The following is a 15,829-nucleotide window of genomic DNA, read 5'->3' as shown; positions in this document are numbered from 1 at the left end:
ACAGCCTGATAATCCTGGCTGCAAGAAGACATGCTCATTTACACAATGGCACACAAACATTGACTGGGAAAGAGTGCAACCAGTCATGCATTATGTACTTGGACAGCCAGGGGATTAAAACACCAGAGGAAGATCCCAGTGTTAGCGACATAAAAAGAGGGCAAGACAGGAAATTATAGTGGCACTGTCAGTTAATTTGTAACTCCTCACACAGCTAGAGATAAGAAGTGAACTGGCACAATCATTTTCAGATTGTGCCAAGATGATAGGTAGCCACTACCTCTTGCTCTGACATTTACAACTTATAATGAAAAGCGCTGATTCAAAGCTAACATGATTCATAGTGGAACCTGCCGTGTTACAATCAGCCGAACAGATGAATAATATGACTATATTTAATCTCTTGATGGGCACAACAGGTGAGCAGATCCTGTCAAAGCTCTTTGTGCAGCTAACCTTTTAGTTTTGGAGACTGCGCGAAGCTCATCAATTATATCAGACACTTTAAGCCCATTTAACTGTGCACCTTCTTTGGTCATAATTGACTTTGACCTCCCCCCTGCTGTAAGACATTCACTCACGTCTATTAAAACATTCATTATGTTGCACTGGCATCTTGAGTCGAACATACATCATCAAAGGGATTGAATTTCCCGAGGAGCCACCCACAGCTGTTTTAGTACTGAACCGGGGACCACACTGTCAGCAGTCTGTAGGATGTAGGATGTGTGTATTTGTGTGTGAGGACTTGAATGTGTGTATAATCTTGTTCTTGTGTTAGCATAGAAAGTTTTCACTTGAAGGTTAGGATCCAATAGGCAGATACAGCACCAGTCAAAAGTTTGGACTGTCCAAACATTTGACTGGTGCTGTATGTAATGCATCAAGAGGGTTTCAGATGAAGAGTCAGGAAAGACTGAAGCAAAAGAGAAAGGGTGGGGAACAAAAAGGTGAATAAAAAAAAACAAAAAAAAAAAACACCCCTGCACTCTCGGCAGAAAGAACTGCAATCAATTGTTTCTGATAACCAGCAATGAGTCCTTCACATCACTGTGAAGGAATTTTTGGCCCACTCTTCTTTGCAGAATTGTTTTAATTCAGCCACAGTGGAGGGTTTTCAATCATGTATGGCTTGTTTAAGGTCATGCCAAAGCATCTCACTCAGATTTCGGTCCGGACTTTGACTTGACCACTCCAGAACCTTCATGTTGTTTTTTTTGGGCCAATCAGACACTCACTTTTGTTGCCGCTGGTTTAGACATTAATGACTGTATATTGAGTTATTTTGAGGGAAGAATAAATTTACACTGTTATATAAGCTGCACACAGACTACTTTTCATTGTGTCAAAGTGTCACTTTGTCTGTGTTGTCCCATGAAAAGATATACTTAAATATCTGCAGAAATGTGAGGGGTGTACTCACTTTTGTGATACACTGTAGTTCACTGGACTCCCAAAGCATTAGAAATGGGTTTGTAACCTGTTCCAGACTGATACATGTCAATGATTTTGTTTCTCAGCTGATTGAGTTTCTTTGGATCATGACATGATGTGTTGCTTTTTGAGATCTTTTAGCCTGCTTCACAGGCTATGTTTAAGAGATTTCTTGATTCAGCACATCTGGCAGTAATCAGGCCTGGGTGTGGTTAATGAAATTAAACTCAGCTTTCCCAAAACAAACAAATAACAAAAAAAAGTTGTTATTCACAGTTAATTCATGATTTAACAGGATTTAAGTTTAACAAATGTAAAAAATACTCAAGTGGGTGAATACTTTTACACAGCATTGTGAGTTCTGGCTTATTGATCCTCTGTGAACCAAACCTGTAACAGAACATCAATGACATTCATAGAAATCACTGTGATGACAGAGCATGTGAAAGCTGGATCCAAGTAACTCACTGAAGCAAGCAAACAGTGGGCAAATGGGCATTTATTATCTTCAAAGTGTGTGTTGCCTTAAACCATTATGATCTTCCTTGGGGCCCTGTCAGCGTTTTGATGAAGGGAGGACAGTTATTCAATATGTGTGACTCCTTACTGAGAGCCACAGAAGCCCAGCTTAGTTAAAAACACCTGGCTTTCCTCCAGTATCAGCTAATAAACTGAACCACAGCCAGGAGACCAGGAGAAATTACAGTAATATGCAGCAGAGGTTCGCAAACACACACATCACACACAGGTGACTGTGCTCCCCATGGGGTGCATACAGTTATAAAATTAGAGATAAAAGAAAAATCTTGCTGTCGACTCGTGTCTTTTTGAGCTTTTGATTATTTTCTGAAACAGAGTACACAAACAGAAGCCACGACTACTGTTAAACAGGAAACATGCGGCATAACAAAATCCATTTTGCCAAACATATTGTATTTTATAAAACCATATTAGTTTTTCAGTGACATGAAAGCTGAGAAGTGAAACACCTTCAAGTTTGCTAATTACACTGCACATGTCATAGCCCCATTTTCTCCCCGCAAGCATGCCTCACATACAATTCAGTATTCCCCCAATTACTGTACATGAAGATGCAGTCAGATCGCTCCTGGCTCAGTCTATTAGTGTGTTAAGTATGGGTGGGAAAGGGAGGACCGTATCATTATGCTTTCAAAGCGCAGACATTGTGTGCACTCTTCACTAATCAAGGAGTCGTAATTGATGAGGATCCCGAGCTCTGCCTGAATCAAAGGCTGCACGCGCTCGACTGTAAAGTCAGGATGAAAACGGCAAATTACAGTATCAGGTGCACATTCTTTAAATGTGGCACCCTCATTGATGAGGAATAGAAGACACCTGGTTAGGTGGGAAATGACTGCACTCTGCCAAGGGTGCTAAATCAAACTGCATAATGGGACAGTAAGTGCTCAAGAGCAGAGACTTCCTATTGCTTAAGACACAATCCAAAATGCCCCGCTTCCAATATTTCCTCTCCTGGATAATGTGACAGTAGCACCTCCTAATCTTTTTAACAGCCTATGAAAAGCAGAAAACGACAAGCAGCAGTGACAAGCCATGAAGGGAAGAAGTCTTATAAACATTTTAAAATTATGTGATGTTAAAAAAAATGAAGGCTTATAAAAGCATATGAAGTATTTCTGAAGTATGAAAACCTGCTGGCAAAATGTTCTGACGTGAAGATCAGTGAAGAGAAAACTGGCTTCAATGCAGCCACGGCACTAAACTTAACTGAGATCTCACAGGCCAGGTGTACCGTGTAAGTGATGTGCACTGATCAATACAGTAACAGCTCCTGTGTTACTGTGGTAACAGAGGAAATGGTAGAAAAGTTTGACCTGCAGCGTGTGGTAAACCTTATGAAAGGCTGTATTTTAACCCAAACTGCAATCTTTTCTGAAAGCTAACCATGCCTAAAGCTAGCCAAACAATCTCCCAAATGGAAAAGTCAAAACCAAAAGTGAAATAAAAGTTTTACTTTGTTCTAAACAGAACTCAGGCTCCTGTCTTCTGGTTGGAGGTCATGTATTGCAGATGTATGTACTTGTTCTCTCTTAATAATGCTGCAGCAGCTGTAAACTGCAAGCCAGAAAACACATAAAGGAATCGACTGGTGCATCAGAAAAAGATGCAATGTGATAACTCATTGCTGAAATGTGATGCTAAGTGTCAATGTGTCAAATTAAAATAAAATAAACTTTTGGCCTGAAAGATTAAAATTCTGATAGAGCTGAAAAGACCACACATTATGAAAGACGGTTCATACAATGTAATTAAAAATAGTTTGATAACAGAAAAAACTCATGTCCTCTTTAAAAAGGGGTTAAAAGCTGTGAGTTAAGCCAATAGCAGTAAGGGAAGAGGTACAAGATGGTAGTGAGACCTGATATGATGTATGGTTTGGGGACGGTGGCACTAACAAAAAGACAAGAGGCAGAGCTGGAGGCGACAGAGCTAAAGATGTTAAGATTTTCATTTGGAGTGACCAGGTGAGACAGGTTTAGAAATGAGGACATCAGAGGAACAGCTCAGGTTGAGCGGTTTGGAGACAAAGTTAGAGAGGCTAGATTGAGATGGTTTGGACACATGCAGAGGAGGGATATATTAGACAAAAGATGCTGAATATGGAGCTGCCAGACACGAGGAAGACTGAAGAGAAGATTCATGGATGTAGTGAAGGAGGACGTGCAGTGTGACAGTGGAGGATGTGGGATAGGGTGAAATGGAGGCAGATGATCTGTTGTGGTGAAGAATAAAGAGAGCAGGAAGAAGAATAAGAATTGATGTATTGCACATAACTGACATACCATTGCTTTAAAGCTGATATTGAGAACTTATTAAAATGGGTTTTTTTTTCTAATGCAGAATTTGTAATAATTCTTTAGTTCAACACATGAACTCTTAGAGTACCCACCCCCTGTATTCTTTGTTGTCTTCGGCAGTTATAGATTCCCTTTGTATGTCTATCAATAAAAATGATTAGCAACTACTATTTTTCTAGCTATCCAGCAAGATATCAGCTATTATTTTACACTGAGCAGACTCTGGTTGCAATGAAGTCCCAAAGATCCCATTTGAGATATTCCGGCAGTCTGATAAAAAAAAAAAAAAAAACACTGCCAATAACCAATGCAAGTACATGTGAGAGAACAATCAAAGTGCCACGGTCATAGCATTGCATGCAGTGATGGATTACTGAACTTCAATAATGTGATATAACTGATGATACTGAATGCCTTTTCACATTTCTTCTCATAGATGAATATATAGACTGACAGAGTAGACACAGTATTCATTATTACAAACCTAAGATTTATGGCTCATTGTGGGTTTGTTCACTTGTGCTAAGTTTTAAAGTGATTAAAACAATTAAAAAAAAAGCACACATATGCACCACACTGGTAAAAAAGATAGATGCAGGATGCATATTTTATGTTTTACTTGTAAATCTATGCTCACCTTCATGCACTTGGACTCAGTTCTGATAATGAACTCACTCCACTAACAATAACAGCTTAATTTCCTGGGTTATTTGAGTCAGGTCTTTCTGGAGTGACAATTTCTCCATCTGATGACCTCTGTAACTCATTTCTTTTGTGTCTGCTAACACTATTTGTGCTCAGACACACACACACAGACACACACACTCTGCATGCACTCCAGCGCAGACAGCCAAAATAAGCGTGCAGCAGAGTTTAACCCCAGAAAGTTCTGTGTTCCCATTCAACTCTGGGTTCTTGGAGTAAATGCATCTGTGGTCTCAAAAGATATAAATGTACTGAGCGCTGTAAGATAATGAAAACTCAGTGTGTACCGATGACTGATGGCCGCAATCACCTCAGCATGATAAAAAATGGATAACGGTGCGACAGAGAGCAGTGTGATAAAAATATCACACTGTGAAACAGACGGAAATGTGTCGTGTCATGCAGAAGTGGTGCGTGGATGGCGTCCCTGCAGAGAGTTGAGTCAATCACCTCCTGTTGAAAATGACAGACAGGAAGACAAAACAAATTATGTAGGTGGGGATATGTTGGCTGACAAGATGCAGATAGTGGACCTGACTGACAGATATATGAGAACAGGAAAAATAACACACAGTGGCAGTTTGGGAAACTCACCGAGCTACTGTTGATGGAAAGATGGAAATCTAGTTTACAGATTTACAGACAGTGAGAGGAGGAGACAGGCTAATCAATGACATGGCACAGTGGACAAAAGAAGAAGACAGACGATAGATACACTATACTGCCAAAAGCATTCACTCATGTGCCTTCACACACATATGAACTTGAGTGACATCCCATTCTTAATCCATAGGTTTATATGATGCCGGCCCACCCTTTGCTGCTGTAACAGCTTCAACTCTTCTGGGAATGCTTTCCACAAGGTTTAGAAGTGTGTTTATGGGAATTTTTGACCATTCTTTCAGTAGCATATTGTTACATTCCCTTAAAAGAATGTACAGAGTTAGCATCAGGTTAATATTTATTATCCTGCTTCCAGGTCCTGATGTTCAGGTTCCGCTCTACTACTGGCTCCTGCTGATCCCGTTTTTCCCACTGTTGGCTGGAGTCCTGCATCCAGTGGATGCTCTGCAGGGCCTAAATAAGTTGGCTGTAACAACACTTCATGGCCTTTGGCCTTTTCTCCTTGATTGTCAAGAAGCTGAGGTGCTAATTAATTGATGGGGTTTTATTTTTAAGTTAGGGTTGTTTTGTTTGTTGTGTTGGTCTTTGCTCTCCCTGAAGTCAATTTATGCTTCAAACCAACCCAAAGAGTCTCCTCATGTTCTTTCATCCAGTGTTATGTTACTTCCCTCACCCCTAGACCTTGTTGGGGATGTGACACATATTTGTGAGGTCAGACACTGATGTTGGATGAGAAGACCTATCTTGCAGTCTCTGCTCTAATTCATCCCAAAGGTGTTCTATCAGGTTGAGGTCAGGACTCTGTGCAGGCCAGTCACATTCTTCCACACCAAACTCACTCATCCATGTCTTCTCTTTACTTTGTGCACTGGTGCACAGTCATGTTGGAACAGGAAGGGGCCATCCCCAAAATGTTCCCACAAAGTTGGGAGCGTGAAATTGTCCAAAATGTCTTGGTATGCTGAAGCACTGAGAGTTCCTTTCACTGGAACTAAGGGGCCGAGTCCAACTCCTGAAAAACAACACCACACCATAATCCCCCCTCCACCAAACTTTACACTTGGCACAGGTGCAGTCAGCTAAGTACCGTTCTCCTGGCAACCACCAAACCCAGACTCATCCATCAGATCGCCAGATGGAGAAACGTGATTCATCACTCCAAAGAAAACATCTCCACTGCTTGGATGCAGCTGTTTGGCCAAGGAAACCCATTCCATGAAGCTCTCTACACACTGTTCTTGAGCTAATCTGAAGGCAACATGAAGTTTGGAGGGGTGTAGTGACTGACTCTGCAGAAAGTTGGTGACTTTTACGGAATATGGACTTCAGGATCCCCTGACCCTCCTCTGTTATTTTACATGGTCTACTTCATGACTGAGTTGCTGTCATTCCCAATTGCTTCCACTTTGTTATTATACCACTAACAGTTGACTGTGGAATATTTAGTAGCGAGGAAATTTCACAACTTGACTTCTGGCATCCTATTACGGTACCATGCTGGAATTCACTGAGCTCCTAAGAGCGAACCATTCTTTCTTTGGATTTTATACAACCGTGGCCGTGGAAGTCATTCAAACACCTGAATTCAATTATTTGAATGGATGAGTGAATACCTCTGGCAATATAGTGACTACACCATGATAATGGGACAACTGACAGCCAAAGGCAGTTAATGTATCCTGACTGTGTCAGAAAGCAAAAAGACAAACTTCCACTGTGGCATCTGGAGAGGATTTGGAGAAAGGTCGATGTTGGTTAGGTCACATGTCCAGCTGTGGGGTTAACTACAAGCAGTAGTAATCGGCTTGGGCAGGCAAGACAGGCTTAATGAAGGCTAAGCCACGCTTACAGCTTCTCTCAGTGGTCAGCAGGCAGAGGTTAGCGGCTTAGCAGCAGGACACTGAAACAAACAAACTCCAAACAAAGCAGAGGACACACAAGATTTTCTATTAGCATATTTACTGCAAAAAGTGACTAAAATGTCAGATTTAAAAAAAAAAAAAAAACAGTTACATACTGGCATAAACAGAAAAAGCATAAATGGAAGTGAAAAAAGTTAGTAAGAGAAGAATGTGAAAGGTGGAGAAAAGAAGAGATGGAGGGATAATAAGTAGAAGGGGGTAAGGAAAAATGGAATCGGGGGAAATGAGGGGGAAGAGAGAGTTCCTGTCCCTTCCAAGGACATGGCAGTGTTCATGTTCTCAGTCGGTACCATCTGCTCCAGGAGCATGTCAGCTTGCCAGCGAGGAGAACAGTACAAGGCTCCGCCAAAAACATGCCGTAACACCACCACCATAACAAACAAACAAAGCCCTCACACAGAAATGAACACACACACACACACACACACACACACTGCAGAGCAGCACATTAATTCTGCTCCAGCAAGTGTCTGCACCAGAGTTCCAGGTATTAAAATCTGCAATCTCTCTAGATCTGTCGGTATCTGTGAGACAGCAAAACTAATTTTCCAGGGGAGAGTAACACAGTGATGTGAAATAATTACATCTCTCCAGGAGACATGAATTAAGATGATACAGTTTTGGGAGTTGTATCCAGGCGCACTAAGGATAGAGCACTGGGGCTGGTGGCTGGCTGAGTCAGGTCCGAGGTGACAGCATGAGAGCACCCACGAGGGACCAGGGATGTGTGGCAATGTGCTACAGTCAGCTCAGCTGTGTACCTGTCTTGGGATGTATTTCTGTGTGTATGTGTAAGCACGCATTGATCCCTATGTGTGTATGTTTGTGGCTGGGCTGTAGTGTGCATGCAGGAAGCTTGCATGCTCCTGCTGAATCTATTTGCAGCTGGGAAGGGAATAACCACGCACACACACACACACACACACACACACACACACACACACACACACACACACACACACACACACACACACACACACACACACACACACACACACACACACACACACACACACACACACACACAAACAAAACCTTAAACAGAAACTCTCAGTAAACTGCTATGATGGATAACAGAGCAGTTGGTGACATGAGCATAAATCAGTATGAACAGGCAGTGATTATCAATCTATCATGTATATGCAATTACACACACATCGCTTTATGCACTTACACTATGTCCTGCTACTAGTTGACCTACATACCACCTGACATTCATCTCTTTCTAGTGGACTGGAGCCATCTGTCATTTAAGAAAAAGAAATGCCTAGAAGGCGAAGAACGAATCACTTGTCAACACATTCGATAAAGCTGAGCAGATGGACACTCCATCACTCGCTGGACTGTGTCACTGAGCGCCTGTAAAATCCTGACCTTCACCGATGCCCTCGGCGACTGCTACCACACTCCTGACAGGCAAAGGTGATGGAGAAAAAAAACAGAATGAAGAGCCGGGTCAAGTCTCAGAGACAGGTGTCTCGAAACTGGACAAATAAAACCAAGGATGGAGCTGTGTTTGAAACTAGTTTGTGATGTTGAGTCAGACCACATTGGCAAACTGAAGAATTTATAGCCGTTCCAAAGAATTCACACTTGAAGGTTGAGGGAAAGGCAGATTGTCATGGAGAGGAGTGGTGGAAACGCGGTATGGTTTAAAAATGACATTGCACATTTTCAGACAGTACCTTCTGGAAAACCTGCATTCATAAAATCCTACTTCTTTATACACATCAAAAGAGACAGATCTAAAAAAAGAAATGTACTCCACACTCTGCCTGCTGAGCCACATACCTGACAACCACCGCTATAAGTTAGATGTTTTTTGAGTGACAATTTAAACTGAAAGTCAATTTAAAGAAAATGTAAAGACAGAACAATTACTAATGTAAATACAGTGATATATTGGCATTGTTTGTGTTTCCATTAATGAAAATTCTGTATAAGCGCCATTCACTACACCGGTCTGTCCCATTTTTTACATACACTGAGTTTTTGCCTTTTTTCCCAGCTTTATATAAGCCACATACAAAAGCAAAGTGCCAAAGTGCATTTATCACTTGTTTATTAAACTTAAGGTTGAATGCACAGCCCAGTTTGGAGCCAGCAAAATAAAGATGTGCTGCACTATTATTACTACCAGTGTAAAAGTGCTGTTTCAGGGACACACAGTCCAAAGTCAAAATTGGCCCTTGGTGAGCGTGAACGGTTATCTGACTCTGTGTTAGCCCTGAGATCGACTGGTGATCTGTCAGGGGGTACCCCATCTCTCACCTTCTGACTATAGCTCCAGCCACCCCACCCCACCCCACCCCAACCTTGATAGGTAAGAATAAAACAGACTGATAGATGGATTCTCCATGCAGTGAAAGACTCTGTGGGAAAATGGTTCAACAGTTTAAAACTAACTTTCTTCAGTGTAAAATTGCAGGATTTGGTAGCTCAGCATGTCTGTATCACTGAAAACATTCAACAAATCCAGAGAAATCTCTGTATGCAGGGATGTTGTGACATGTAGAAATGTTGGTTTGATCACTTGGCTACATGCCTTTCAATGGATGTTTCCACAACCTAACTTATTTAATTATTTAACAATGCAGAGTAGCAACAGAGGGAATGCAAAAGTTATATACATTTCACTGTTAATGGCTGCAGTACTTTCAATAGCAAGAAAATGAAAAGTATTACTTCTGGGACATTAAACAGGTGCTAAAAACATGTAACTTCACTTTGGGGCATTGCAGATTTCCTGCTATAAGGAGTCAAATCCAAGGCCAGAGTCAAGGTTAAAAAAAGATAATCATACAATTCATACAAGCTCAGTTTCATCAAAACTCAATGAATAGTTCAGGAAGAGTGGTCAGAATTTACTTTAGTCATTTCTGGTTTCACATTAAAACTTTTGGTCTTAGAATTGACCAAGTAGCAAATCATAAGAACTGAAGCAAATCAACAATCAATAAGGATCACTTTCATTTGAAAAAAAAAAAAAATGAGTGAAGTTTATCTGCTTTTATTTCAGAAGGATTTTTGCTGTAGACCAGTGTTATCAGAACACTATCCAAAAGCGGGTTCACTGAGGGTTCACTGATACATATGGCAAGGGAAACTTATTCATCAGCGAAGGCATTGTTAATGCTAAATGCTGAATAAGGAAGGATGGCATCCTTTTTCATGTTTCCAAGAGGCAGACATGTTGCATGACACACAATAAGCTTCTTCTTCCTTCTTCTTCCTCTAGAACCACCAAGTTTTAATTTCTGCATTCTGTTAGAAGTCTGTGTAACTTTGTCAAAGATCCCGACCAGTGCAGATGCTGCACACTTTATCCTGCAACATTTATGCATCTTTCTAGAGAGAAGTGTTGTCAACCAAACAACACTTTCAGTGTGAGATGCACTTGTCATTAATTCACAGGATTACAGAGCACTGAGGCATTTCCACACACACATATTCAACATCATATTTCTTCCACATCCAAATAGAGCAGATGAGGGATGGTTTGACCTCCCACCCTTCTGTTGCTGCGGTAACACTGGTTGCATCCTAGAAGACAAAGACACAGACAGTATGAAACAACACTTTACGATGGAGACGGTGGCATTACAAGAATTTAACATTCAAATACTTTTCACACTTAAAAACACCAAACAAGGAACAGCATTTCAGTCATTCAGATATTTTTTAGTAAAACAGACATAACAGCTATTCTGCTGCACGTGGGTTCAATCAGCACAGAGCAATCTGGGAATTAAGAGTCTTCGTTTTTGTACTGTGCACAAACACATCATACTAAATAAAAACCTTGTGCTTTATGCAAAAACTCAGCATTCGTCCTGGCTTCTTGCACAGCCTGGTGCAGCTGTGACTGCTGCAGCTTTTGTGTGTGAGCCTCAAGTGGAGTGTTTGATTAGTGAATTTGAATCACCTGAGACAATCACCCATCCCGCCACTGCTAACTTAATCATTCTGCTCCACCTCTCCTCCTGCTGCTCAGTGAAAACCACACCCAGATACCACAGAGATCTTATTTGTATTGCAGTCTTCCATATTTGAAATTATTGCTTTTATATTGTCTAATGATATGAGGGTGCTTTTGACAATCTTCCTAATTATATATAATCAGTGATGGTCATAATTATATGTATTTGCAAATGACTGGAGCAACATTTATTGTATGTACTGCACATCTGTATAAAACATTATTAAAATTATATATAAAAGTAAGCAATGCAACTGAAATATAGTACTAAACATCCACAAGCAGATGTTTAAAGAAAAACATCATTCATTGCTACTTATGCATATATACAGTATGCATACTGATGTCTTAGAACAGGTAGAAGCTCAATGCTCAGACTCTGGCCCTTTCTCACATAATCAGTGTCTTTATAGATCTGCCACTGAAACCCAGAGAAAGGTCCACAGCAATATATTTCCCCTCTCATATATATCCACTACAATCACTAACGATCTCCTTCTCCCCTTGGGCTGCAAATTATCAGGAAACGCCAATGACTAGCTGAGCGGTAATTTGTAGAGCAGCGGACCTTCTTCCCCTTGACCTTCTCTACCTCTCTCCATCTGAGACAGCGAGCCTCTCTCCTATCAATTCTCTGCATCTTTTTTTCTTCCTACTAGTGAATGTCACCCACTTTTTTTTCTATTTTTTTCTCTCACTTTTCCTTAACCTTTCTTTTCTTCACTCCCTCCCCAACCTCAGTCCTGTAATGATTTACACACTGCCTCCACAAAAAAAAGGGGGGGGGGGGGGTGTCTTCAATAACAAAATAAATTTTTTATTAGCAGGGAATTGATTGATAACTCAAGGGAATGGCTGACAGCTGTAGGGCTGCAGGAAAATATATAAAAAAAAGACATACACGACGATTGCGTGTATCAAGTCTCTGACTGGTCATGCAGCTGTCGAAGTCACGCTGAATTATCAGTCCACAGGTCTGCTCTCCCTGAAAAATCAATTTGAACGGATGCACTGCAGAACAAAAACTGGCAGCACAGCTTTCTGTCACGTGACTCGGGAGAGTGTATTTTTACAAAAGAGGTGTGATCATTGAGATGCTGAACACACATGCACACAGAACAAAAAGCGGAAGAGCAGGGGAGGATTGTTAAATAGTGTGCAGATTTCAATCTGATCTTTTGAATCATTTGCACTGCAGGGAGATTTTCTCCGTGATTTGGCTCCAGCGCATATAAGGATGAAGAGGGTGGTGTAAGAATGAGTCAAGTTGATGCATGCAGTAGTGGGCGAGAAGGAGCATTTCACAGCGACACCCACATCTTCAGCATAAAGACCTGCAGTGGGCTTGCCATAGCAGACAGTATTGATTGATTTGTCTCTTTAGAATCTCAAAATAGGGTACAGAATGAAGAAGAGCTTATATACCAGCACAGACACCCATCATAACTGAACTGCAGACCTGTCCTGTCAAACTCTGACAGGTTCTGTTGCCCTAGTTAGAGCTTTATATAAGACTATGCCATAGTGGTGTAAAAAGACAGCCTACCTCTGTGTCACTTTTGACCTTTTTTAATCACCCACCTGCACATAAATGACGCAGGTGGCTGGAAGCAGGCTTGCTCCTCACTTGTTTTTCCCCAAGCAAAAAGTGACAGGAAGTACCATCATTACCCAAACTGTTCTTTGCATTGCTGAATGGCCTCATCCAAAGTCAGAAATGACCGCAAGAAATCCCATGAAAAGCGTTGGCTTAATTTGGTTCAGCAAAGGAAGCCCTAAACTTTAAAGTGATAAAGGTGTTTAGAGGCTGTGCTCATAATTTAACGTTGTGCTATTTAGATGCGATCACTAGAGATATATAATAAACTTTTTTTTTTATTATGAGAGCAGTCAAACGGCAGCTAGGTGCTCTTATCTTTGACATTTAATTTGGGATTGCTGGTTTCCAAACCAACAATGAATCACACATCCCCCTGGTAGATGCACTGAACAGAGCTATCTCTGATCTGTGCCACATTTACAGGTTAATTGCTGCCCGTGTTAAACCTTCCCATCTGACAAGCTGCTATGTAGGCCATTGATCCCTCCAGCTGGCTGCTGCCACGTGATGCCAGCATCTGGCATCTGGGCTGTGGCAAAGGTCACAGGTCACCCGTCCTCCAATCTCTGCATCACAAATACCACGCGCACACACAGGCACACACTCTTGTTAAATAGGATTTATTAACTAATATGAAAATTTAAATACTTCCCACAGATAGATAGATAGATAGATAGAGAGATGGACAGATAGATAGATAGATAGATAGATAGATAGATAGATAGATAGATAGATAGATAGATAGATAGATAGATAGATAGATAGATAGATAGATAGATAGATAGATAGATAGATAGATAGATAGAGAGATGGACAGATAGATAGATAGATAGATAGATAGATAGATAGATAGATAGATAGATAGATAGATAGATAGATAGATAGATAGATAGATAGATAGATAATGCATCAATGAATTACTTAAACTAGCCTGCACCGACCTAAAACTGACCTGCACAAAAAGCAGAAAAATCAATCTGTTTAATCCTGCATAGGAATTTAAGATCAAAGGTATAGATCAATCGTGCTGGATATATTCCACGTTCCAGTTTTTGATTTCATCTAAGAGGTTTTCGGTGAAAATTCAAATCCGTGCATTTCAGGTTGTGAAAAGACGTACAGAAATGAAAGCACACGGCGCAACAAAAGCACACAAGCTGCTGGAAGAATTGTACTGTCTGAATTTTATTTGGTGGGTACATTTAGGCTTGAGCTCGAAGAAAAAAGTGAAAACAAGAAAACGTAGCAACATAATGAAAGAACTTACAGGCTTTTTTTGTTTTTTTTGTCATTGTGTCATTGCTGTTTGTTGGAGCCAAGACTGAGAAAGAAGTTGTTGGACTCGTGTCAAGCAAGCAGCAGTCTACGGTGTGTGTGTGTGTGTGTGTGTGTGCGCAGCATTTCTGGTTGCCATTATTATCTATTTTAAAGTTTGCTTTTCAGAATGAGACCGTAGTTTCAGAGAACAATTGCTTATTGTTCCCTGCAGGCCCTGCAACGAGGGCTAACAAAGAGATCTGAATACAGCTAGAAAACCAAACTGACAGTCTTGTGCCTACAAGTTTGGTAGCCATTTTAAAACAAGCGTTTTAAGTGTTTTAATGATAAATGCTGAAGATGTAAAATTGTATCGGATTTGATCTAACTGATAGGACAATCAAAACACAACAAAACAGGATCTGCCTCAGCATCAGCATCAGCATCAGCATCGTCTTTGCATCGTGACTGTGGGTAAACACCATCACGCTCTGAATACTGTATAGATGACTTGAGCTGTGGGTGGATTAAATGGAATTTGTCATCTGATGTGCTAACAAAAACTGCACTATCAATATATGGCAAGTCAGATGTCACACTGATTCACTGGGGCTTTTTTCAGAAGTTTTCAAATAATAATATCACTTGATGGAAGTTTTGAGCCTGTTAGTTCTGCCTCCAGCTGTATCTGAAGCGCGGATAAAAGGTGGTGGGAGAGACGTTCGCTCGACTGCATCTCTGAGGATCAACAGTGCACAACCCACACACAGCTGTGTTGATGAGGAGAGCCCCTTACTAATATGACACGGTCCTCAAAATTTGGATGGACGCAGCCCGGAGGTGATGCAGGCATAAAAGGCAGAGAGCGACAATCAGTCAGTGTGTCGACGCTATAAACTTGCATGAGATTTTCTCTTTTTTTTGGAACTCTTCCCACTTCTCTTGGGAAAATTTTTTTTTTTTTTCTCTCTCTCTCTCCCTCTCTGGATTGAAACATAAACTCATGAATAAACAGAAGGATGGTGCATGTGAATGTGAAAACACATGGCTCCAGCTAATATAAATGTAGATGCTTCAGCTACAGAAATGATTGAACTGGATTAAGGAGATACTCTGAGTAGTCTGCCACAAAAAAAAAAAAATAAAAGGAAAAAAAAGAAAGAGGCAAAGATTTCAGCTTTGGGATTTGTCTTGTCTGTAGTAGAGGCTCGTTGGGAAAGAGTTTGGTTCTGTTCTTGTTACAAGGACTGCAGTGGGCCTCTACAGTTTTATTGATGACATTTAGTCAATTTTTAATGGATTCACTTGTATCAAATTTTGCTCACCACGCTCACGGCATCAAGTTGGATCAGCTCTCTCTGTGGTTTGTATCGACGTGTTCTGCCTACAAGGCCATTTCTTTAAACCTCTGCGTGGTAAGGCTAGTGGTTTCTTGGAGGCTCTCTAAAGCTTCCAGGAAAAAGAATGT

The sequence above is a fragment of the Archocentrus centrarchus genome, chromosome 8 (genome assembly GCF_007364275.1).
Source record: "Archocentrus centrarchus isolate MPI-CPG fArcCen1 chromosome 8, fArcCen1, whole genome shotgun sequence".
Lineage (NCBI taxonomy): Eukaryota > Metazoa > Chordata > Actinopteri > Cichliformes > Cichlidae > Archocentrus > Archocentrus centrarchus.
The sequence above is the reverse complement of the archived record's forward strand: the minus strand, read 5'-3'. Positions refer to the sequence as shown.